Source organism: Theropithecus gelada, chromosome 7b (genome assembly GCF_003255815.1).
Source record: "Theropithecus gelada isolate Dixy chromosome 7b, Tgel_1.0, whole genome shotgun sequence".
NCBI classification, from domain to species: Eukaryota; Metazoa; Chordata; class Mammalia; order Primates; family Cercopithecidae; genus Theropithecus; species Theropithecus gelada.
Genome location: NC_037675.1, coordinates 79,763,478 through 79,787,929, shown reverse-complemented (window position 1 = coordinate 79,787,929; position 24,452 = coordinate 79,763,478). Strand labels below are relative to the sequence as shown.

At 39.0% G+C, this 24,452-nt stretch overlaps 1 protein-coding gene across 17 annotated transcripts in view; it reads right to left on the bottom strand.

Annotated features, from left to right (window-relative positions):
* NRXN3 (neurexin 3) overlaps positions 1-24,452 on the bottom strand; it is a 1,630,631-nt gene that overhangs the window by 1,458,653 nt on the left and 147,526 nt on the right. The window contains exon 1 of one of the 17 annotated variants that reach the window (XM_025391736.1): positions 9,687-9,815. The exons of the other annotated variants lie outside the window; for them this stretch is intronic. The gene's annotated coding sequence lies outside the window, so the exon portion shown is untranslated. Of the gene's footprint in view, positions 1-9,686; positions 9,816-24,452 lie in introns of those variants that run through there. 17 annotated transcript variants of the gene reach the window in all.

The window sequence follows — 24,452 nt, the reverse complement described above, 5'->3', positions numbered from 1 at the left end:
ACCTGGAGACATCTGGGAGGTTACACCCAAGGCCAATGGCCACCTGATGCAGGGGTATAAAAGCTTAGCCCAGGCCAGGTGTGGTGGCTCATGCCTGTAATCCCAGCACTTTAGGATGCCAAGGCAGGTGGATCACCTGAGGTCGGGAGTTCAAGACCAGCCTGACCAACATGGAGAAACTCCGTCTCTACTGAAAATACAAAATTAGCCGGGCATGCTGGTACATGCCTGTAATCCCAGCTACTCAGGAGCTGAGGGAGGAGAATTGCTTGAACCCAGTAGGCAGAGGTTGCGGCGAGCCAAGATCATGTCATTGCACTATAGCCTGGGCAATAAGGGTAAAACTCTGTCCAAAAAAAAAAAAAAAAAAATGCTTAGCCCTGTTGCCTCAATGCAGAGCAAACTGTCACAAGTCATGCTCAGCTCCTCCGTGGATCAGGCTGAGCTAGACCTCAGCTATACCACATCTTTGCTTAGCTTCCCTCGCCCTACTCTGCCTCCCTCACTTCCTTATAGCTTTTCCCCAAGAGCACTCCCTCAACAAATCACTTAAAGAAGAATCCCCATCTCAGGCTCTGGCTTTGACCCATGACGATCCTCTTGATGCCTTCAAGCAAAGGTAAGAAGAAAACACTTCTTCCTTCTCTTAAGAGGCTTCCTATTCCCATATCAAAGATTTTGGCTTAAATAACAGGTTAAAAACCAAAAGTCATCAAGCAAAGCAAAGAAAATGAGAGACTTCCTATGACAACATCAGCATTCATTCCCCACAGCAGGCCACTCTGCTGGTTTCCCAACCTCACCACCACTCTGAAGAGTAACGGCCAACAAAGAAAATCACTTCCAAATGCAACTAGAGGGGATGCAGTTCAAGAGAAAGGGAAAGCAGAATTAATATTGGTTGATCATACCAGGAAACCACAGGTTTGGTCTATGGAGTCGGCTGAGCAGTGGTTAAGAGCTCAAACTCTGAAGTCACGTGACATGGGTTTAAATCCCCACTCTTCCCCTTACTGGCTGGGTGACCTTGGGTAAGTTACTTAACATTTCTAACCTTAGTTTTCCCATCTAAATATGAGATTAATAATAACACATATGTTTTAGAGTATTACAAAATGTGAACCAATACTCACCTGGCACATACTAAATGCCCAAGTAATATTAGTTATTGTTATCTTGAGTAAAATAATGTGTGTATCAATCAATGTAGGTGAAGTTATGGAACAGTTAAAAAAAAAAACTTCCAAATTTCAAGCACCTTAGTACACCACAAGTTATTTCCCTCTCACAGTACCTGCCATTATGTTGGCTGGGATGCTCGGAACACAGGCTGACTGACCAGCCACCATGTTGAATGTTATGGCTGCTGTGCCATCCACACTTCAGTGCCCTGATCCAGAAATCACAGACCTTATCGGGCTCACAGTTCATTGGCCAGACTTGTCACACAGCCCCTTCCAGTGACAAGTGAGTCAGGAAATGTCACTCTGTTATGTCCCAAATAAGAAATGTCTATCAGTGAGCACCACTAATGTCTTACTACATTGTGCTGAACAGGTTACATGCATTCTTTGTTTAAATATCACAACCATCCTAGGATGTAGGGAATATAATCAGTTCCATTCTAAAAATAAGAAATTGAGAAATAGAAAGGTTAAATAACTTGCTTAAGGGAATACCATTAGCAATGATAAGGGTTATTTTCTATTTGGAAATGAAAACACAGACACATAAAATTTCAGAGTTGGAAAAGGACATTTGAGGTCTGTGAAATTCAACCTCTCATCCAATGTGACAATCCCTTCTGTAAGTAAATCACATAAGCATGAAAGCAGGGTCATCCCTTGGAAAAAGCAAGCTGGCAGTCACCCTGGTCCCATGCTTGGCTAGGGGGAGGTGCAGGGGGAACTGCACTGGTGGATTTTGATTTTACATGTATACGTATAAGCAATTTAGGGGGCTTCCCCATCACCAGATGAGGTACTCTGGGCCCATAGGCTTCCAGAGACAGCCATGCATGGAAGTGATGTTTTAAATTGCAAAATCCCACAGAGTGGGCACTAACAATGAATGAATGCACAGTTCATAAAAGAGCCAGGTTTTCTATGAATTGTCTCAAATTCTCACAATAACCTTGTGGGAAGGTATTATTATCCCCATTTGACTAATCAGTACACTGAGGTCAGAGACCAAAGTGATCTGGTTAGTCAGGGGCAAGGCAGGGATCCCAATACAAATGGCCCTCACCCAGGGTCTGTGCTGCAGCAGGGAAAGGCTCAGCTTAATCAGAACCCCTCCACTATTCTGTGATCTGGTATAACTGCTCAAAATACTAATTCAAAAACAAACATAACAAAACCCATACATTAATGACAAGTTAATTCACTATTGACATGCTTAGTGTTGTGAAGTCATGTGCTGCGTGGGGAGAAAAACCTCCAAATTGCTGAGTTTGTAAACTCTAGAGTTTACAGACAGGGAGAAAATAACTGAAACTAATGTTGACCAAATTGTTGGCTATTGGCCAAGCTTGCATGAGTTTGAACATAACATTTTCATTTAATTTTCATAATTTCTCCATGAACTTGGTCTTTCTATTATCCTCATTTACAGATTATGAAATCTAGACTCAACGAGATTAAGTGAATTATCCAAGGTCACCCAGCTAAGAAGTATAAGCCTTCTCCACCAAGCTGCCTATCTGAGGGCCAAGGGAAGAAATCACTGACAAGAAGTTCCCATGGCAGGAGGCCCTGACTCCCCATCTAATAACTCCCCTAATCCTAACCCTAATCCTGACTCTCCTTCTAGTAACCCCCATATATAATAATATCCCTCCTGTGGAGTTTTAATTATTTCAGGAAGTTGTGTCTCTTCTTCATCATTCTTACAAGGAGTCTGCCAGAGTTTTGCATTTTTCAGCTAAGGAGGTTTCTTCTTCATCAGCTGAAGGCTCAAGATTTTTCCTTTGATTCTACTCCAATGTTCCAACTCAGGCCTTCTGACATCAGCTGCTCCCACCCACATATCTCTCCATATGCTGATACCCAACCAACACCATCTGTAGGACCAAAGATGTTCGGGGTCCCTCTGGTCTGAAGAAGAACCCTGGCTCAGGAGTTAAGAAACTTAAAGGTCATTGAAAAACCCAGCTTATGTCCTATAGTCCATTTAGACATTATTTCCTATTCTTCATGCCACTGAGCCACTTTGGAATATTCCTGAGCATAGAGCAGACATATTGATAGGTCAGGAGGAGAATAAGGAAACATAGGTATTATAGATGCTGTCAGCCCTGGAGGGATGGCTCTGTATAGCCATCTAACAGAGCTATAATATAGATCACTTGAGAAGCTTCCATTGAAGATGTCACTACCTGTCTCCAACATAAACTGAATTTCCTCAGAGACTTACTGGTTGTCCACTTTCATTTTATTCTTATACCCATTGGCCTAAGCTAACCAGTGTAATTTATTTCCCTGGGCACAGTTACTGATCGAGAAATAGGCAGGCAACCTAATAGGGCCAACGATAGAAAAGCCCAGGAATCTTTCTGATAATTCAGAAAAGTAACTTTTATATCTCCCCCTAGACAGAAGCTAAGCAAAGTAAGGGTTGGAGCTGCTGCATCAATCTTGTGATCATGAGGCAAGAGGAGAGTAGAACTAAGTTGAAAGATGAGAACAGAAAACCCAGCAATACTACACGAGACCTTGCATCAAGCTATTCCTAGACCCAGAGCAACCCCCAGACTTTCTCCTTATGGGACCCTCTAAAATTTTCTTTGACTTAAGGCAGTTTGGGTTGGGTTTTCCTGTCACTTATAATCAAAATAATCCTGAAAGACTACCATAACTGAAAAAGGGTCATAATGTCTGGTGGAAATAGTAGAAATTGAGATCTACCTTTTCAATATGCTGCTTATCTGTGTGTCATTGCATTATACTTGCTTCTCAGCCTCTTGACCAAACCTGAGAAAAATCAACAAGCAGACCCAAATTATATTGAATACTTTTTGTCTTTCTCATCTCAGGTGCCTTTGAATGCTAAATTCATATCAAGAGGTTAGGGATTTTCACCCCTTCGTAGGAATAGCTAAATTGAACGAGAGAGTGAGAATAATTTTGAATGCAAAGGAAGGGCAAAGGGCCAGTTATGGAGATGATGAATCCACATCAGTGGTCTATACATGTGTCTCTCTTACTCCCTGACCACGCCTCTTTTCTCTCTGCTCTCATAGTGCCTTGTACATGTTAATCCTGTGATTCAGGCAAGACACTTAACAAGCCAGTGTCCCAGTTTCCTCACCTACAAAATAGTGATAAGAGTCTTATAGGCTTGTGATAATGCAATGACTTCAGCATGTAAAGCACATAGAATGGTACCTAGCATATAGCAACCACCATCTACACCTGTTCTTGTTATTCTTAGAATTGGCATCATCATCCAGGTTGTGAGCTCTTTGGTAGGAGATGATATGACTTGCTTTTCTTTGTATTTGTAGCAACCAGCCCAGTGTCCAGCCTCATAAGTATTTATTGAAGGGTGTCCCTTGGCAGGGGTTCTGCAAAGAGATTCATGCATTTATGTTTTATCCCATGATATTAAAATTGAATTTCTAATAGAATTTCAAGCCCTGAAGTAGGACATTATGGGAGAGATTCCTGGACCATCCTCACTCTGTTAGTTCTATTAATAGCTGAGAAATAAACAAGTCAGGTAGAAGCTGTTCCGGAACAGCTCTCAACTTGAGATGAAATCTCCAAACCACTCCACCAGAAGCCATCCTCAACCTGACTTATGACTTTGCCTTCAAGTGTTTCTTCATTTCTCCAGCATGCAGAGGGGAAGTGTACCAGGAATTCCCTTTCCTTCCTGCTTGAAAACCATCACCCTCATGAGAATTTTCTGAGCAAATAGTTGTCTTGCAGCTCCCTGAAATAAGCTCTTCAGAGGCACCTATGGAGTGGGCTTGTCATTCTGTCACTAGGATGCGACCAAAGCAGCAGAGTGGTGAGATGTCAACTAGCTGTTTCTGTTTTCAGAGGGAAAGCACCCTGAGTAAAGATACTGTAAAGGAAAATTTGTTGCAAGGCAAATGACAGGAGGGAGGCAATTGTGATGGTGAAAGAGATTCACCTCCAAAGAAAGCAAATATTTTCATGTGATAAATTTCTCTTATATGTGGACTCCCTAGTTCCATGCAATGTTAACAATTTCTTCTATTATCTTCTTGTTCTGACATATGCTTGGGAGATCAGAAGTGTAAACAGGTAATTCAATTGAGCAAATAAATTGCCTCTCCTCCCTTCCAAGCTGTTAAGCAGGCACTTTTAGCATTGCATAGGCTTAGATCAAGTTTCCCAGAGGCTGGCAAAATGAGGAAGGTAAAATGAGACCTCAGAGAAGCAGGAGAGGGTGTGGCACATCGTCAGAATGTGGGAAGACTTGGGCATTGTCTTCTCAGTAGAAACAAACAGTTTGTTTCACGTAAACTTGTTAAACATCTTCATGAGATGGAAATAAGGTAACTTCAGACACATGGTGAGTTGGCTACAAAAGGACCTAGTTCTTTCCTATAATTATTTCTAGAAATACCAACCCATGTTTATCTTATATAAGTAGAATACTGAGAACTCCAGGCCTGTTTCGTGCCATTTCACCTGTGTAATTATCTCATTCTGCATTTGTTCAAATGCTATTTGTGGAGGACCTCTCATATCCCATGCACAGTAAGGCAGCAATTATAAGGGTCCAATGGGGGAGGGGTAGGACTGAAACACTGGGGATGAACAAGATAGTGTGGGTTTAAGAGGAATTTGGATATAAAATCAATAGGACTTTGTTGACTAATGGGATGTGTGAAGGCAGCACAGAGAGGCTGAGCAGCAAAATTAAAAAGAGAGGTAAAGATCCAGAATCTGAGATTATTCCCAAGTGTGGCTGGCTGGGCATGGCATGGTGTTACACACAGAAGAGCAGAGCCTGGATAGAGGAAACCTTGAGGGGTGATTTCAACACAGGGCTCAAAGAGTCAATGCCTAGGACTCCTGATGGCCCTCTGAATCCTGGCTATAATTCTATCAACCACCAAGTCTCTTCTGCAGCCCTTTGCACCTGCTAAATTCAATTTGGTTCGAACACAGGAAGAAATGGCCTTCCAAAGCATAACCCCAGGTTTCTTTGCTAGAATAACAAAGCTTGACTATAAAAATTCTACCTGAGGAAAGAAGAGAAAAAGCAACAACAACAGAAACACCTTGATAGGGGACTTAGTAGCAGAAATTAAAGAAGATTATACAAAGTCAAACAGGAATCAGTACATGTGGACCCCAGGTCAAACTCATGTCTCCTGATTCCTCCTAGTGCAGTCTTTTTTTTTTCATTACCCATGATGCTTCTCTGCTTTTCTGGAAAAGAAAAAGAAAATGAGTTCTCTGTTTTGATGGGCCAAGCACTAAGCTTTCCACTCATGACCTCAGGATACGCCTCCAGAAACAAAAGCCCTTTGAGCAAACCTAGGCATGAGTTGGTAGGAGTTAGTGAAACAACAAATGTCACATCATCTTAGGGCCATTCAACAGGATCCCAGTCCCTAAGACCCTGTCTCTGTCTCCTTGTACCCTGCTTTATCACTGAGCACCTGCTGACTTTTAGGACCAAAGTTTCACTGGAGCAGGTAGCCAAGAGCTGGCATCAATGGGCTATTAGAGTTCAGGGTATATGCAGCCTCAGACTAGACAGGGAATCTTGGGATCACTTCCACTGACATGATCTGACCCTACTGGTTCACTGATTTCTACCTTAGTACACTAAGACTCCCACACCCCCACCCCCAACCTCTGAGGTCTAGGAGGAAGCTATCAGGATGCAGCAATGTGGTTTTGGGGTCAGAGGGCACTGGTAATAACACATAGCTGGCCAAAACATCTATTCCCAGGAACATCAGAAGACTGACATCATAACTCCTAACCCAGGCTTACCCACCCTCCACTGCTACTAGGGCTTGTGCTGTGAGGAGTTCTGTTCCCCTTTGCCTCTCTAAATCCTCTGCTATGGGACGTTAGTGGGCTACCAACCATTCATTGCCCTTCTCCTACTCAGATTTTCCTTTTGCAAAATGTTTTCTTTATTAGTCTTACCTATGCTATTTAGTAGAGGATACAGAATAAACTATCTCCTGCCTACCCCCAGTCATAGTTGAGGCTAATGAGAGAAAGTGGCCCCAGGAACTATGTAGGAGTCTGAAACTCCCGCAGTCATCCTTCAGCTTCTGGGGGATAGGGTCCAGAGGACAATAGGTAGCTGAGTTGAGGATAAAGCCAACTCGGCATGAGCCAATAACCAACCCCTTACTGTTTAAGCCAGTTTGGGTTGGGTTTTTTGTCATCTGCTGATGCTTTGAAGCCCATCTTAATTTCTACTTCTCCATGGGAGTCATCTCTCACCAAACTTTCTAGCCCTTAGCAGGTACTGCCTTGTAAGAGTCTTTTCTGAATGTCTTTTCTTACAGATGTGCAGTACGGTTGAAGTAAACAGTCTCGATCATTATTCATCCACTCACTACCTGCAATCTTAGGCATGGTGCATAATATGTGAGTCTCGGCTTCCTCATTTGTGAATAGGATAAAATTCTTTCCCCATCCAACAGAAATAAACAAGACAATGTAACAGCACCTGCTATGTGGGTAGCATAGTCGGCTACTTGGGGAAAATGGACTCCCGGGTTTCACACCCTGAGTATGCCAAGAATTCCATGCCTTAACACATAGTCGATACTAAGTCCATATTTTTGTATGAGTTGAATGAAGTGAATGTGTCCCCCCAGCTCCAAGTCTGGGAATATTAGCTGAGCCAGGTCGACCACAATCACAGCATCTGTCCACAATCCCTTTGGCTCCCCGCCAGGCTCCCAGCCCTGCAGTTGCAGGAATTCATCAGATACCCGGAACCCCCCGCCCCTTCCCCAGCATCCACTATAAAGCCAGTACAAGTTCCAGGCAGCCTGTGTAGCTTGTATATAAACTGTGGCCAGTGACAAACACTCTGAGATGAGGAGGAAATGATCAGTGATAATAGGATACTTTTGCAGCTGAGAAAATAATAGAATATTTTATTAAGCAGGATTGAAAGGGAAATATGATCTTCCTGATTCAGTTTCAAATAGGGGAAGAAAAAGTAAGCAAGGCACTGTGAAGCTATGAAAGAGCAGCCCAGCCCACAGAATGGAGAAGAGCCATCCAATTATCTGCTTTATCACCTCCAAAGGGCAAAATGTTCAACCAACCCTCCATGTATGACTCAATCCCCTGCATGACTGTTACCAGCCCTTTGCTAGTTTTACCTCACTAGGACCAAGGGCAGGGCCAGAACATTCATCTACTTTACTCTAGGTTTGCAGCATCAAGCATGAGATTGGTGGAAGAGGTTAAAATAAATGCTTAAATTAAGTTACAGTAACCCTTACATTTCAATTATCTGTACTCCATGTCACTGTAGAACCACAGAAGATCGACTGCTGGATGAAGCCTATATATTTTGTCATTTTTATCCCTAATGATGCTAATTTTCATTAAACTTGTCCTATAAGCTTTCTGAAATTCTTCTGGAATCAGGTAAAACACAAGAGAGAGATAAAAGTAGACAGATGATAGGCAGGCAAACAGACCCTGTGTTTGTGTGTCCTTATCTAACAATTCCACTTGCAGATATTAATCTACTATTTAACAGAAATCATTTCTTCATAATTATCCACCAATCAACATTAGTCTCCCTCATTACTCCATCTTATCATCCTAAGCAGAGCCCAGAATATCTATCTGAGCTTACCCCAAAAGTGTGTATTTTGATACTAACATTTAATCATCACACATTTATTGAGTATTCACTCTGATCCAAGCAGTGAATTGAATAAGGCACAGTCCCTGATCTCAAGCCGATCACTAACAGCATAATAATTATCTCCCGGGTGACATTATGATTGCTATTAGATTCCAGAGCAGTAAAACAGTCGTTTTTCCCATTATAGTTTCCAATTCCCTCATTCCTGACCCTTGCTTGGACATCCCCTTGTCCCCAAGAAAGCCGACCCAGGTGCCTCTAGAAATTGGGAGGCTGCAGGCAACATCTGGTGCACTAGGGGAATGTGTTTGTCTCAGCCCAGCTCAAAATAGTATCTGACAAGCCTGAATCACACAAGTTCTGAAAAACTCACAAGAAATAACCTAAGAAATCTATAGCTGCCTCCTCCAATTTCACTCTCTGTCTGGCTGCTTATTGACTTCTGCAGCCTGTATTGACAACATGCAACCCTGTTTCTGTCTGCCTGCTCCCATGCAGCGACAACTTAAAAAAAAAATGGAAAATAGGGAATATCACAGCTATAACTCATGCCAAAGACCCTGTTCTGGGGCCAGGCATCGGCCTGGAGGCAAAATTTCCAAGAAAAATGAGAGATTTAGTAGGAGAAAAATGCTTGAGTCCCCTTCCCTTCCTTTTGTTTATCCTTTCTCTTCTCTCAGGGCCACAGAGTTCATCTGTCTACTTCAAACCTCTGCCCCACATTTAAGCTTCCAAATACCACTTTGCACCAATAAAATATGTCCAATGTAAGGAAAATGGGGTACAGCCCACCCCCACCGCAGCTCACATATCTTTTCTTTTTAAAGGTGAGCTGAAAGACTTACCTGCCAAGCTCGAGTTAATTTCACTGCAGGAATGGAAGTGCAGAGTGCATATCCCTGAGAAAGCACAACCTCAGGGGGCAGAAACAGCGAAGAGAGGGACCACCACATTCCTCAAGCCCTCCAGTCCTGTGTCTCTCCCGGAGCAATTGATAATCTCACTAACACCTACAACAGTGTGCAGGAAGCTGCCTTCCTAACACCGCCCTCGGTGTTCGTGATTTTGCAACTCTCTCACCCTTCAAATCTTAGTGCAGCACCGGCAATTAGAAACCTGCACACATCTGGGGCCCGGGACAGGGTGTTTTGTGCATACACTGGGAGCTTAAGCCAGCAAAGAGGACTCTCGGCAGCCTCATCCTCTCCCAGGGGATTTATTTGAATCTGCAGATTGTGTCATGCCAAACCTATCTCTTTTCTCAGTGTGAATCACTGACTCAGGAAGTCACATGGACCTAAGATTCCCAGAATGCGAGCTCTGCTCTGGGAAATACCAGGGGTATCTACTCTACCATTAGCCACAATCTTTAAATAACTACTTTGATCAGAATGCATGACTAAAGAGGACATTTTGAAGCTAAGTTGCTACTGCAGTGAGCAGAAAAGAAGTCAGGGCAAAAGCCAGCAGTGTTTCTACAACAGTTACCTGGGGCCCCTTCTTCCTATTGGCTGATTATGATTGAGAGTTTCAAGGTAGCTGCAAAGGTTTGGAATACTCTGTAGTAAATACAGGAGTCTTGAAATCCCCTTATTTCAGACACAAAACATAGCCGTCCTAAATCCTTCACCCAATCCCAGGGTTAGCTGAACAACTCAAAGATATTTTGGACTGAACCTGTCATTTCTTTGCTCCCACCTTAAACAAGAAGCAGAAATCTGGGAGCAGACTACTATATATGGAGTTGTCTTCTTATGATGCTAACAAATATAGACTGAGTTGTTATCCATAACCTCTCACAGGGAGAGAGCATCATTTGTAAAATTACTTCTTATTAATAGTGTTAATATTAATAATAGAAGCAGCTGATCTTTAATATGTTGTAAATATGATTTATAGTACTTTTCATGCAGTATCTTGTTCAGTAGCCCCCAAATCATATAAGATATGACTAATCAGTATTCTCTCCATTTTAGAAATGAGCACAGGTGATGTTAGAGGTACTAGGTAACCTGTCCGAAGTCACATGGTTAAGAGGGGATTTCAGGATTAGACCTATGTGATTTTAGAACAAATGACTTCAACTGCTCAGCTCTACTACACTAAGTAGGTGCTCAGAGTAGACTCTAAACTTTTTACATCTTCATATTTGGAATACATGACCATTTGTGTGTGATTCCAGTTTAATCCTCTGCTATATACAATGGTTTGTTAAGGACATCACCAAATGCTGCAAAGTCTTAGAAGGAATGGTGAAGATTCTTAAAAGAACAAACTGTTTTTAAGCACTTGGGCAGCACCTACTCACTTATAATTCATATAAATATGAATTTCCTAAGAATTATTATATATTCAATAAAATATCCATCAATCCATTTAATAAATCTTTGTTTTCACTACTGAATGTTCTTGAAGGTGATTTTTTAAAATTCCAAGTAATCACTTATTCTGACTTTTCACTAATTCAGACTTTTCTTGCTATCAAATGAAAAGGTCGTTGCATGTGGACCTTTTCTTCATAGATGCTAGTTTATTAATATACATAACATCCTCAGGGCAGATAAAAAGTACCATTTGCCTCATTTTTTCAATATTCAGAAGAACACGCATAGATCCTATGCAGGTCAGTGGTGCACAGCACACAATGTACAATGTATAATAAACCGCACCATTCAGAACAGTTCATCATCCATTCAGTGATTCATCACTCACCACATGCAGTGAGACGGAAACACCATTTTAAAGCATGCAATAATTCCCTTTTTAAAGCTGTACAACATTGGAATTCAGCAAACCTGGAATCAAACGCAGGCTTTGTATCTTACTAGTTTGATCTAGTCAAGGCATTAAAAATTATTAAAACTGAAAAACGAGAGAATGTGTCCCTCTATTGTGTATTGCCTTTTTAACTATAACGAGTAGTTTAGCTGGTTAGATCAAGAAGTTAAGTATGAGTTATGGATTGAATCCTCATGCGGGCCAGCTAGCTTTATACAAGTTAGAAAATGGTCCATTGCCAGAGACTGGCTATTTGTGCAAGCAAAGGAGCATAACATCTGCCTTTGACTTATGGCTTGAATGTTTATGTCCCTTCCAAAATTTATGTTAAAATTTAATCTTCATCATGGTGGTATTAAAAGGTGGCCTTTTGGGACCCAACTAGTGACTTATAAAAGGGCTGGAGGGAACTAACTTAGGCCTTTTTGCTTTTCCACCTTCCACTGTTGAAATTTAATCCTCATTGTGATGGTATTAAAAAGTGGCCTTTGGGCCAGACGTGGTGGCTCACACCTATAATCCCAGCACTTTGGGAGGCTCAGGAGGGCAGATCACCTGAGGTCAGGAGTTCAAGACCAGCCTGGCCAATATGGCAAAACCCCGTCTCTACTACAAATACAAAAATTAGACAGGCATGGTGGTGGGTGCCTGTAATTCCAGCTACTCAGGAGGCTGAGGCAAGAGAATCACTTGAACCCAGGAGATAGAGGTTGCCGTGAGCCAAGATCACGCTATTGCACTCCAGCCTTGTCAACAGAGTAAGACTCCATTCCCCCAGAAAAAAAGGTGGCTTTTTGGGTCCCCACTAGTGCCTTATAAAATGGCTGGAGGGAACTAACTTAAATCTTTTTGCTTTTCCACCTTTCACCATGTGAGGACACAGGATTTGTCGCCTCTGGAGGATTAGCAACAAGGCACCATCTTGGAAGCAGGGAACAGGGTCCTCACCAGATGCTGAATCTGCCAGCACTTTGATATTGGACTTCTCAGCCTCCAGAACTGTGAGAAATAAATTTCCCTTGTTTATAAATTACCCAGTCTCAGGTATGTTATGATAGCAGCACAAACAGATGAAGAAGGCCTTTATCATAAAAATTGGGGGAGGGTGCAGAGGAGAATGGGAAATGGTGAAGATTAATCATGATAATCTATCACTGGTAATCAGAGAACAACTCACTGCATACATGCAGCCCGGCAGTCATTTAATGATTTTCATAAACACAGGGAAAGAGTATCTCCACTTTGAAGACAGAGATCATCATTTATATACTAAGTCCATAACTTAGAGAATTGTCAGGTTTAACTTAATAATACCTATATAGCATCATGCAAAGTTCAGGGAATAAGTAAGTGCTCAATAAACACCTTGAAGATCCTTCACTAGCTCACTGGATTCCAACCCCCTTGAGGATTCTCAGGCCCGTGTATTTTTGTGGGGTATACCTTTTAGAAATATCTGCAATCTGATGAATCAAAGTAAATACTTGGGGGTTAATAGACTGACAGCTAGGTAAAGTTTCTATAAAAGATGCCCATAATGCTCAAGAAGAGAAAATAGTTGCCTAAAGTGGGTTTAAGTCTTAAAAGTACCACCAGTAAAATCACTATCAGATAAAATAAGACAGCTGAAACTTTACTTAGAGGTTATAGAAATTTTGAAAACTAATCTTTCTGACTTTTACCTGTTGTATTAGCAATGGAATGGATGGAGGGAATAACTACTACTTCTTGGCTCCAAGGTCACCTCATAATAGGAGACTGCTGTATTTTTTCTATGTCTGAGAGAAATTTCTCTTAAAGGGTAAAAATGCCTTTTTCTGCCATGGTTGCCTCATCCCCTTTCAATATTTCTAATAGAACGAAGTAAAATGTTTTACAGTTATTTCTCTGCAAATACTCAAAGAAAAGAAAACAAAATTCAAAATGGTCAATTATTTATTTTCTGTTCCATAGATTGTAAAAACAAAGAATAATAAATGTAGTATAGATAAATGATGTGAGAAAATTTCCCCTAGTTATATAGCTAATTCTAGTTTTCCTCTGAAACTATTAACATCTTGAGGGAGGGGCCTCTCTGCTGCCTTGCATTTTTCCAGAGGACTTTTTCTGCCATTCTGCAAAACAGAGTGACTTAATGGCTAGAAGTAACAGTGACACAGCAACTGAAGACTATGACAATGTCATGAATTTCCCAAGGATTCAGCCAGACTAGGGAATATCTAGAATGGACAGCAAATAAAAATTACTGTCAAAAATAGCCAATGCATTGCTAGTTATTAAGGGCCAACTAACCACGAATTCACCGGGCAGCACTTAGACATTGCATATGGAAGGGTAGAGCAGAATAGTTAGAGGCTGGTATTAAAACAGGTGAAAACAGAAGAAGAAAATAGAAGACAGAGAAATGGAAAATTCTCATGCACTGAGTCTGAGAGCTTTAAGGAGAGTCCAGTACCCTGGACAGCTCCCTGGGACTCTGCATTTCTAAAATGAGCCTATACTGTAATTGACCATCATTTCTTATACACTTATCAAATATTTTGGTGTTTTCAAAAGAAGTGCACAGACTTCTTTTTCAGGGAGAATAGAGTATAGATGCTTGTTTCTATTCCTTCTATTAAGTATAACTAAAAACTCTAGATATTATATATAAAACAAACATATTTTTAAATATTTTATTATGTGTATTTTTATTATGTAAATGGTTGTTTTTATATTATATATAAAACAACCATAAGAAATGATAGAGAGAATGTAGACTAATTCAGGACCTTGAGACCTAAAGAATGACACAGCAATAAGTTTTCTGTGTTTTTGTTTTGTATCACATCTCTCAGACTAAGTATTGAATGATTTGGTAATGTGAATAAAAGCCCCATAGAAAGCCTGCTATCTCTAGCCAAAGAACCAGGAAGACAAAAACTTTCACAAAGCAATTTCCATACTCCAGCCAAACATCACAGAAAGAATGTGGTCCCACATCTACCCAGTCCAGTGAAGAACAATTGAGGAACCTAGACCCTCACACTTATCAAGCTATAATAGGCTCTCAACTTGCCAGCCTGAGTGGTATCAGATAAGGCCAAGCCAGGAGCCAGGACTTTCATCTCTGTCATGCAACAACAAAACCCTCCACCTCCATGGTGTCAACTGAGACCATATGGGGAGCCTGGATTTTTATTTCTTTTCAGCAGGAACAAATCACCACTCCCCAACCCCTCTGGCATTATATCCATGGAGACCTACTAGAGAGCCAGGACTTCCCCCAACACCCAACATAATGAAGCAATTCCACCATTATCATCACAGTATCAATGGAAGCCACATGGGGAGTAGTAATGAGGCATTTCTTTCACTCTTAGATAGGGAGGTATCAATGGAGGCCTCATAGGAAGCCAGACCTCCAAACTCTGCCCAACAGTAACAAGCCCCACTCTCATGTATCAATATTGGCCAAGTAGAGAACCTAGACTTTTACCTGAATCAAGTAGTAAGGAGGTGGCTCCTCCAACCACCTTTCCCTGACAGAGAAATGTCAGACAAAGCCAAGTAAAACAGAAAGTTTAAATAAGATACAGAGTCTCAAAATAATAACCAAAATGTCCAGGTTTCAATGGAAACATGTCATAGCAAGAACTGAGATGACCTCAAAATGAATAAAAAGAGACAATCAATAAATGCCAACAGTAAAATGATGGAAATGTTGAAATTATCTACATTTTTTTTTTTTGACACAGTTTTGCTCTTGTCACCCAGGCTGGAATAGCTGGAATACAATGGTGCAATCTCAGCTCACTGCAACCTCCAGGTTCAAGCAATTCTCTTGCCTCAGCCTCCTGAGTAGCTAGGATTACAGGGATGCATCACCATGCCTGGCTAATTCTGTATTTTTAGTAGAGACAGGGTTTCACCAGGTTAGCCAGGCTTGTCTCAAACTCCTAACCTCAGGTGATCTGCCCGCCTCGGCGTCCCAAAGTGCTGTGATTACAGGCATAAGTCACTGCCCCCAGCCCTAAAACAGTCATTTTAAAAGTGTTTCAGGCCAGGGGCAGTGGCTCATGCCTGTAATCCCAGCATTTTGGGGGACCAAGGCAGGCAGAGGAGTTTGAGACCAGCCTGGGCAACCTGGTGAAACCCCGTCTCTACTAAAAATACAAAAATTAGCCGGGCATGGTTGCATGTGCCTGTAATTCCAGCTACTCGGGAGGTTGAGGCAGGAGAATCACTTGAACCCGGGAGGTAGAGGTTGCAGTGAGTCAAAATTGCACCACCGCACTCCAGCCGGGGTGACAGAGTCAGACTCTGTCTCAAACGAACAAACAAACAAACAAACAAGGTGCTTCAAAGAGTATAGTCTCAGCAATGAAATAAAAGTCTCCACAACTAAAAAGAAACTATAAATAAGAACAAAAATGACATTTTAAGAATGGAAAAGAAACCCAGAATAACTGATAAACTACAATAACCAAAATAAAAATCTCAGTGGATGGGCACAACAGCAGAATGGAGGACACAGAGGCTGGGGAAAGCCAGTTAATTGGAAGATAGACATTACCCAATCTAAACAACAGCAAGAAAAGAGAAGAAGGTGAATGGAGCCACAGGGACTGTGGACTATAGCAAAAGGTGTAACATTTCTGTAAATGAAGTCCAAGAGGAAGAGGACAAAGAAGGCATGGCTAAAAAGTACTTAAAGAAGTAATAACTGAAAACTCCCCAACTGTGGTAAGAGACATCAAACTAAATGACTCAAGAAGATTAGTAAAATGCAAGCAAGTTAAATAAAATGTTTAAATCCACATGATGGCACATGCTATGGACTGAATTGTACACCCCTAAAATTCATGTTGAAGCCCTAACTCCCAATGTAACTGTACTTGGAGATAGGGCTTTTAGGAGGCAATTAGGATTAAATGAGGTCATAAGGGTAGTGTCTTAATTTGATAGGATTAGTAGCCTTATAGGAAGAGGAAGAGAGAGAGAACTCTCTTATCTGAAAGCCAGAAAGAGAGCCCGGACCAGAATTTGACCACCTGGCACCCTGATCTCAGACTCGTAGCCTACAGACAGTGAGAAAATGAATTTCTATTGTTTAAGCCACCCCCGTCTATGATATTGTGATGGTAATCTGAGCTGACTACAATAACATATCATAGACGAGCTTCCAAAACTGAAGACCAAAAAAAAAAAAAAAAAAAAAAAAAAATGGAAACAGAGAAAAAGGACATCTTGCCTATAATGGAAAAAGAATTTGAATGACAGTGTATTTCTCATCAAAAGCCATAGAGGCCAAAGGAAGTGGCACAACATGTTTCAAATGCGGAAAGAAAATGACTGTCAACCTAGAATTCTTATCTGTGAAAATGTCCTTCAGGAATTAGGAAAACTCAAGATATTTTCAGATGAAGGAAAATTGAAAGAAGTTATTGCCAGACCACCTACCTTCAAATAATGGCTAACAAAAGTTCCCTAAACAAAGAAAATGACTTTTTAAAAGAGAAATCAAAACATCAGGAATAACAACACAGTAAGCAAAAATGTGGACAAATAGTCTCTTCTTCTCCTTTGAGCCTTCTGAATTCTGTGTGATGATTGGAATAAAAATTATAACACTATGTGACATGGTTCTAAGTACATGTAGGCAAAATATTTAAAGTTATAAATAGGGGAGGGTAAAGAGTCATAAAGGGAGGATCATATAAAGGTTTCCACACTTCACATGGACTGTTAAAATGAGACTAGTAGACTATGATTGTATGAGTGTGTGTGGCATGTGTGCATAATACCTAGAGCAATCACTTAAAAAGCTATACAAAGAAATACATTCAAAATATCATAAATAAATCAAAATACTAAATTTTAAAAAATTTCAAGTAACCAACAGGAAGGCAGAAAAAGAAAAGAGAAACACAGAGAACAAATAGAAAACAATGAAATAGTAGACTTACACCCTTACATATAAATGACGACATTAAATATAAAGGGTCTAAATACGTAAAATAAAAGACAGAAAATAGCAAAATAGATTAAAAACACGATCCAACTTGGGCTATCTACAAAGAACTCACTTCTAATACAGTGATACAGACAGGATGAAAATAAGATGATAGAAAAAGATATATCACACAAAGATAATCAAAAGAAATCAGAGTGGCTCTATTAATACCAAATACATTAGACTTCAGGACAAAAAAAATCATAAAAACAGAGAGGATTAACATATAATGATAAAAGAGTCAATCCACCTAAATGTAACTGTACCAAACACCAAATCTATAAAGTATGTGAAGCAAAAACTGTTAAACTGAAAAAGAAGATAAATCCAATCAGAGTTTTAGACTTCACACCCTTCTCTCAATAATCGATAGGACAACTAGATAGAAAATCACAAAGAGATAGAACTCAATAACACCATCCACTAACAGTATCTATTAATAACTGGCATTTATCAAACACTCCACTCAACACTAAAAGAATACACATTTTTTTCCAAGATGGTCCACATCCTGGACCACAAAACAAACCTCAACAAAATCGAAATAACTGAAATCATATGCAGTGCATTTGCCAGCCAACATTAAACCAAATGAAACAACAACAAAAACAAGTAAACAGTTGTAAATTAAATAAGATATTTCTAAATAATATATAAGTCAAAAAGGAAGTCTCAAGAAAACCAAAGAGTGCATTAAGCTAAAGAAAAATAAAACATATCAAAACTTATAGGACATAACTAAAACAGTGCTGAGAGGAAAATTTATAGCACTAACTTCACATATTAGAAAAGGGGAGAAGTCAAATTTATAATCTAAGGCCACATCTCAAAAACCTAAAAAAAACATAATAAATCCAAAGCAAGTGGAAAATAAAGACAAAAGCAAAAACTAATGAAAGTAAAAATGAAATAAATCTAGAAAATTAATAAAACAAAGAGATGATTCCTTGAAAAGCTCAATAAAATCAACAAGCCTCTTGCAAGACTGACAAAGTTAGAGAGAAGACACAAATTATCAATATCAGAAATAAAAGAAGGGATATCACTACAGCCCCTGAAGATATCAAAAGGATAATAAAGGAATACATACATAAATTTGATAATACATACATAAATTTGATAATTTAAGTGAAATGGACTAATTCCTCAAAAAAACACTGTCTACACCAAATCATTCAATAGGGAAGAGATCATTTGAATAGCTACATAACTATTAAGGAAACTAAATCTATAATTAAAATACTTCCCAAAATGAAATCTCTAGGTCCAGATAGTTACCCTGGAATATTCTACCAAACATTTAAATTAATTAACTAATTCTATACAATAACTTTCAGAAAATAGAGAAAAGGGAGATACTGCAATTCATTTGATGAAACTATTATCCTGATACCAAAATGAGACAAAAACAGTACAAAAAGAAAACTACACATCAATATCCTTTACAAATATAGACACAAAAATCCTTAACAAAATATTGGCAAACAGAATTTAGCAATATATACAAAGAATTATATGCCATGACCAACTGGGGTATACTCCAAGGATGCAAATTGTTTCAATATTCAAAAACCTATCAGTGTAATCCAGCACATTCTTCAGTTAAAGAAGAAAAAAACACATGGTTATATTAGTTGACACATAAATAGCATCTGACAAAATTTAACACCTACTCTCAGAAGAATAAAAATAGAGGTGAACTTCTTCATCTTAATAAAGAGCAGCTACGGAAAACCAACAGCTAACCGTGGTGCTTGACTGAATGCTTTGCCCTTAAGATCAAGAACAAAGTAAGAATGTCTGCTCACACTGTTTTTATTCAACACAGTGCTGGAAGTTCTAGCCAGTAAAATAAGGAAATTAAAAAAAAAAATACATACAGCTCTGGAAGAAACAAATGTAACTGTCATTATTTGCAGATGACATAATTTCTATGTAGAAAATCCCAAGTAACCTACACATACACACACACACCTAGAACCAATATGTGAGTTCAGCAAGGTCATAGGACACAAGATAAACATACAAAAATCTACTGTATTCCTCTATATGAACAGTGGACAGGTAGCCACCAAAATTAAAAATACCACTTATGATTGCTCAAAAACATAAAGTACTTAGATATAAAAATATAAACAATTTGCATGCTGAAAACTATGGAATGTTTATTAAAAATCAAAGAAGCTCTCAATAAATTAAGAGATATCCTATGTTTATGGATTGAAACCCCAACATAGTGAAGATTTAATTCTCTCAAATTGATATACAGATTTAACACAATTTCTGTCAAAATCCAAGCAAGATTGTTTTGGTAGAGATAGTCAGGATTATTTTTAAATGTGTATGGAAATTAAAAGAAACTAGAATACCTGAAGCCATATTGAAAAAGAAAAACGAAGTAGAAGGAATCAATCTACATGATTTCAAAACTTACTGTACAGCTAAAGTAATAAATACTTCAGTGTACTGGCAAAAAGACAAATAGGGATATCATAAATAGGCCTACAAAAATATACTCAACTGATTTTTGAGAAATATGCAAAAGAAATTCAATGGAGGAAATACAGCCTTTTTAACAAACGGTCCTGGAACAATTATACATCAATTATGTCTAGGCCAAAACTGAACTTCAACCAAAGACCCACACTTTATATAAATGTTATCTCGAAATGTATTATAGACTTAAAAGTAAAATGTAAAAGTATAAACATTTTAGAAGAAAACATAGGAGAAAATCTTCAAGATACAGAGCTCAGTGAAGAGTTCTTACACTTGATACCAAATGCACAGTTTTTTAGAAAAAATGAATACATTGATCTTCATCAAAATTATAAACTGTTGTTCTGTGAAAGATTATGTTAAGAAAATGAAAAGACAAGCTACCATGTGGGAGAAAATATTTGCAAAACACATACTTAACAAAAGGCCAGTATCTATATTACGAAAAGATTCTCAAAAGTCAACAGTTTAAAAAATTCATTTAGAAAATGAGCAGGAGACCTGAAGAGACATTTCACTGAAGAGGATGTACAGATGGCAAATAAGCACATGAAAAGATGTTCAACATCATTAGTGATTAGAGAAATGCAAATTATAAAACCACAAGGAGATATTGCAGTGTACCTGTCAGAATGGCTAAGTGACAATGCCACACTGGCAAGGATGTGGACAAAGTAGATCCCTCATACATTGCTGGTGGGGATATAATGTACATTCATACACAAAAAGAACTGTACACAAATATTTATATCAGCTTTTTTCATAATAGCCAAATCTAGAAACAACACAGATATTATTTAACAGGTGACTGGTTCAACAAACTGTGGTCCATATATTTTGCTGAGTTAATAAGGCTAATCCCAAAGGTTGCATAATGTAATTTAATTTGTATAACATCTTGAAATGACAAAATTATAGAAATGGAGAACAGATTAGTGGTTACCAGGGTTTAAGTAGGGGATGAGGTATGAGGGAAATGAGTATGGCTATAAGAGGGTAACAGGAGGAATCCTTGTGGTGATGGAAATGGTCTGTATGTTGACGATATCAACGTCAATAACCTGGTTGTTACATTATACAATAGTTTCTCCAGATGTTACTACAGAAGAAACTGTATAAAGTGTACTTGGGATTTTGCTATATTATTTCTTACAGCTGCTTATGAATATACAATTACCTCAAAATAAAAAGTTTCATTTTTAAAAAAGTAAAAAAAAAAAAAATCACGTGTATTCCCTTTTTATTTCACATGCTGGGCCTTTTCCTTTGAATTCTCTGTATGTAAAATGGCCCTTGCCCCTGTTTACAATATATAATCACTGAAGAATGGTATTCTCTTTTCTAGTAGATTAGTGAAAACTCTAGAGCTCAGAGAATCAGAACTTCCTTTCTTCTAACTCATCACCAGCTTTTGGATTCTGAAAGATAAAGCTAATTTAATCTCCCCTCCTTTTACCCACTTTACAATACTTTAGAAATCACAGTTATTCTTGCAGTAAATCTATTATTCCATGTGATGAGCACTTTGGGCCTGGAAAAGGAGCTAGTACCCAAAATTTATCCAACCAACTAAGAGGTACCTGGCATTAAACATTTTTATTTGATTTCTCTAGTTTTAAGGGTCTTCTTGCTACAATCCACTGCAGATGACTGTTTTCTCCAGACTGATCCTCATTTGTAAAATGAGTAGACTACAAGAGATAATAATGATAGATATATAAAATACAATAATAGCCAACATTTATTAACCATTTTACATGTATAGAGCACTATGTTAAATGATTTATATCATCTTACTAAATCCACATTACATTTCAAAAAGATAGATGCTATTATCACCCTCATTTTACAGTCTTATTTAGGCTCAGAGGGTTGAATTAACCAAAGAACCAGCCAGGACCCGGGGCAGCATGAATTCAAATCTAGGCCCTCTGGCCCCGTAACCCCCAGTCTTAGCCACTACTCTAGGGTTTAAACTGCTTTCAAGATCTAAGAATTCAACAATTCCATTCTGTCAAGAAATATCACAGGATAGAATTCCTGTGCTGAGTGAGAGCTTGTTCTCTGAACACTTATCAACTTTTAGGGCTTATGATCTTTGAGGAGTGTGTATACATTGCAATAACAGTGAGTGGCAGAATTAGGAAAACACATATTTCATTGAGCACAGATATTCAACAATGCCTGACCTTCCCACAGTGGAGCCATGGGTGGTTAAGCCACCTCTGTTGCATATCTTGACATATTTGTCAGCATGACATAGCCAGTCTTCTTCTAAGATCAAACTTCTCTTGAAAGATTGTCATCAACACACTTCTCATTGGTAGCTCTTTGCAATATTTTTATTCTTTTTCCCATTCTCATTGGTTTCTCCTTTTCTCCTTGTTTATAGTCACTTTTTCCTTTCTCTTTGTTACTTCATATCCTAGATTTTTTTTTTCCTTTGGCAGAGGAGTTGTCACATCCTTAATGAATCAATCTTTGCACAGTTTGAAGGGATGAAATATCTTGAGGCTGGAGAAACCACACCTCATCCTTCCATTCTGAGAAGGTGAAAAATAATACTAGAAGCACTTTTCTCTATTTTTGGTTGTTGTGAAAATAGTTTTTTATAGGAGAATTACAGAAGCTAGCACCCAATACATTTTTCTTTATATCATTCTGAGATTATATGAGAAAATATATATGACTTTTAAAATAATTATTTTGTTTTTCTGTTTTCTTCTCTTCATTGGGTGTGTGTGTTCATGTGTGCACATATTAGCAACTTTTTAGGTGTTCCTGCCAGTCTCTCATGGAGCCCTGACTAGTTACAGCAATCCTTTATATAGCTCCTTGCTGAGTACATAAAAGCTCATTCCAGACCACACAAAGAGAAGGTTAGCATGTCCCATCGAGATATGCTACAGTTCCAAAACTGTCATAAAAATAAACAACCAAACAGGCTTGAGTGAGTGTTCTCTGTGGGAAACAGTCTGTCCTTAGAGAGATATGGTTATCCAATTCTTAAAAAATCTATTGAAGCCCCCACTTAGTACCCCATGAGCACATGGCCACACCTACCACAAAGAAGGTCATGAAGGAACTTTTAGATATACCTTCATACTTGAAGAATTAACCTTAGTAAACACTGTTGCTTTTCATGAGCTCATACCTCCTACTCTTCCCATCAAAGCTTCTCAGACTTTCTTGAGCCCTCAGCTAATCCAGATGTGTGGTCAACTTCTGCACTCCTGTGTACATGCAGAGGAACAGTGACAAGATCATTAGAACAGTGGTACATATACACCACAGAATACTATGGAGTCATAAAAAGGAATGAGATCATGTCCTTTGCAGGGACATGGAGGAAGCTGGAAGTCATTATCCTCAGCAAACTAATGCAAGAACAGAAAACCAACACCACATGTTTTCACTTTTAAGTGGGAGCTGAAGAATGAGAAAACATGGACACAGGGAGGGTAACAACAGTCACTGCGGCCTGTCGGGGGATGGAGGTGGGGAGAGCATTAGGGAAAAGATCTAATGCATGCTGGGCTTAATATCTAGTGATGGGTTGATAGGTGCAGCAAACCACCATGGCACATATTTACCTATGTAACAAACCTGCACATCCTGCACATGTACCGTGGAACTTAAAAATAATAACAACACTTTTAAAAAGATTTTCTAAAATACGCATTTAACCAGCAATGAAATAATTTTCTTTCAAGCAATAGATGTACATGGAAGTGTTTAACATTATATATTGTTACCCCCTACAAAAATGCTTAGGATTGTAGAGAGAAGTGAGACTAGGAAGAAACGCTTGTTGTCAATACAGCAATATAGCTAATGGGAAGGCCAATGGCAGATTAGAGAGTGTTTTCCCTATCTTAACTTTCTCCTTACTAATAAGGTAAAGGCAGAGATGCAAAAAGTTGGAGCGAACAGCTAAAGTCCCACTTGGAATGAGTGGGGTGTCCCAAGAAGTAAGGTCTGGACTTTGTAACACTGGTTTCCTGTCTACTTGAATTCCTAGTCTAAATCTTCTAAATCAGGAGGCAGCAAACCTGATAGTAAATATTTTAGACTTTGTGGTCTATACAATCTTTGACACAACTACTCAACGGCACCATTGTACTGCAAATGACACAATAGATAATACAGAAAAAAATATCACTGTGTTCCAATAAAACTTTATTTACAAAAATAGGTGGTGGGCCACATTAGGAGTTAAAAACCACCGCTCTAGATACTTATCGGTATAGCCCAATAAGCACTTACAGTTTTAAAATAGCATGCATAAAAATAAATAGTAAAGGAGGACTTGCCATACCCGCTGTTAGTGTGTACTATA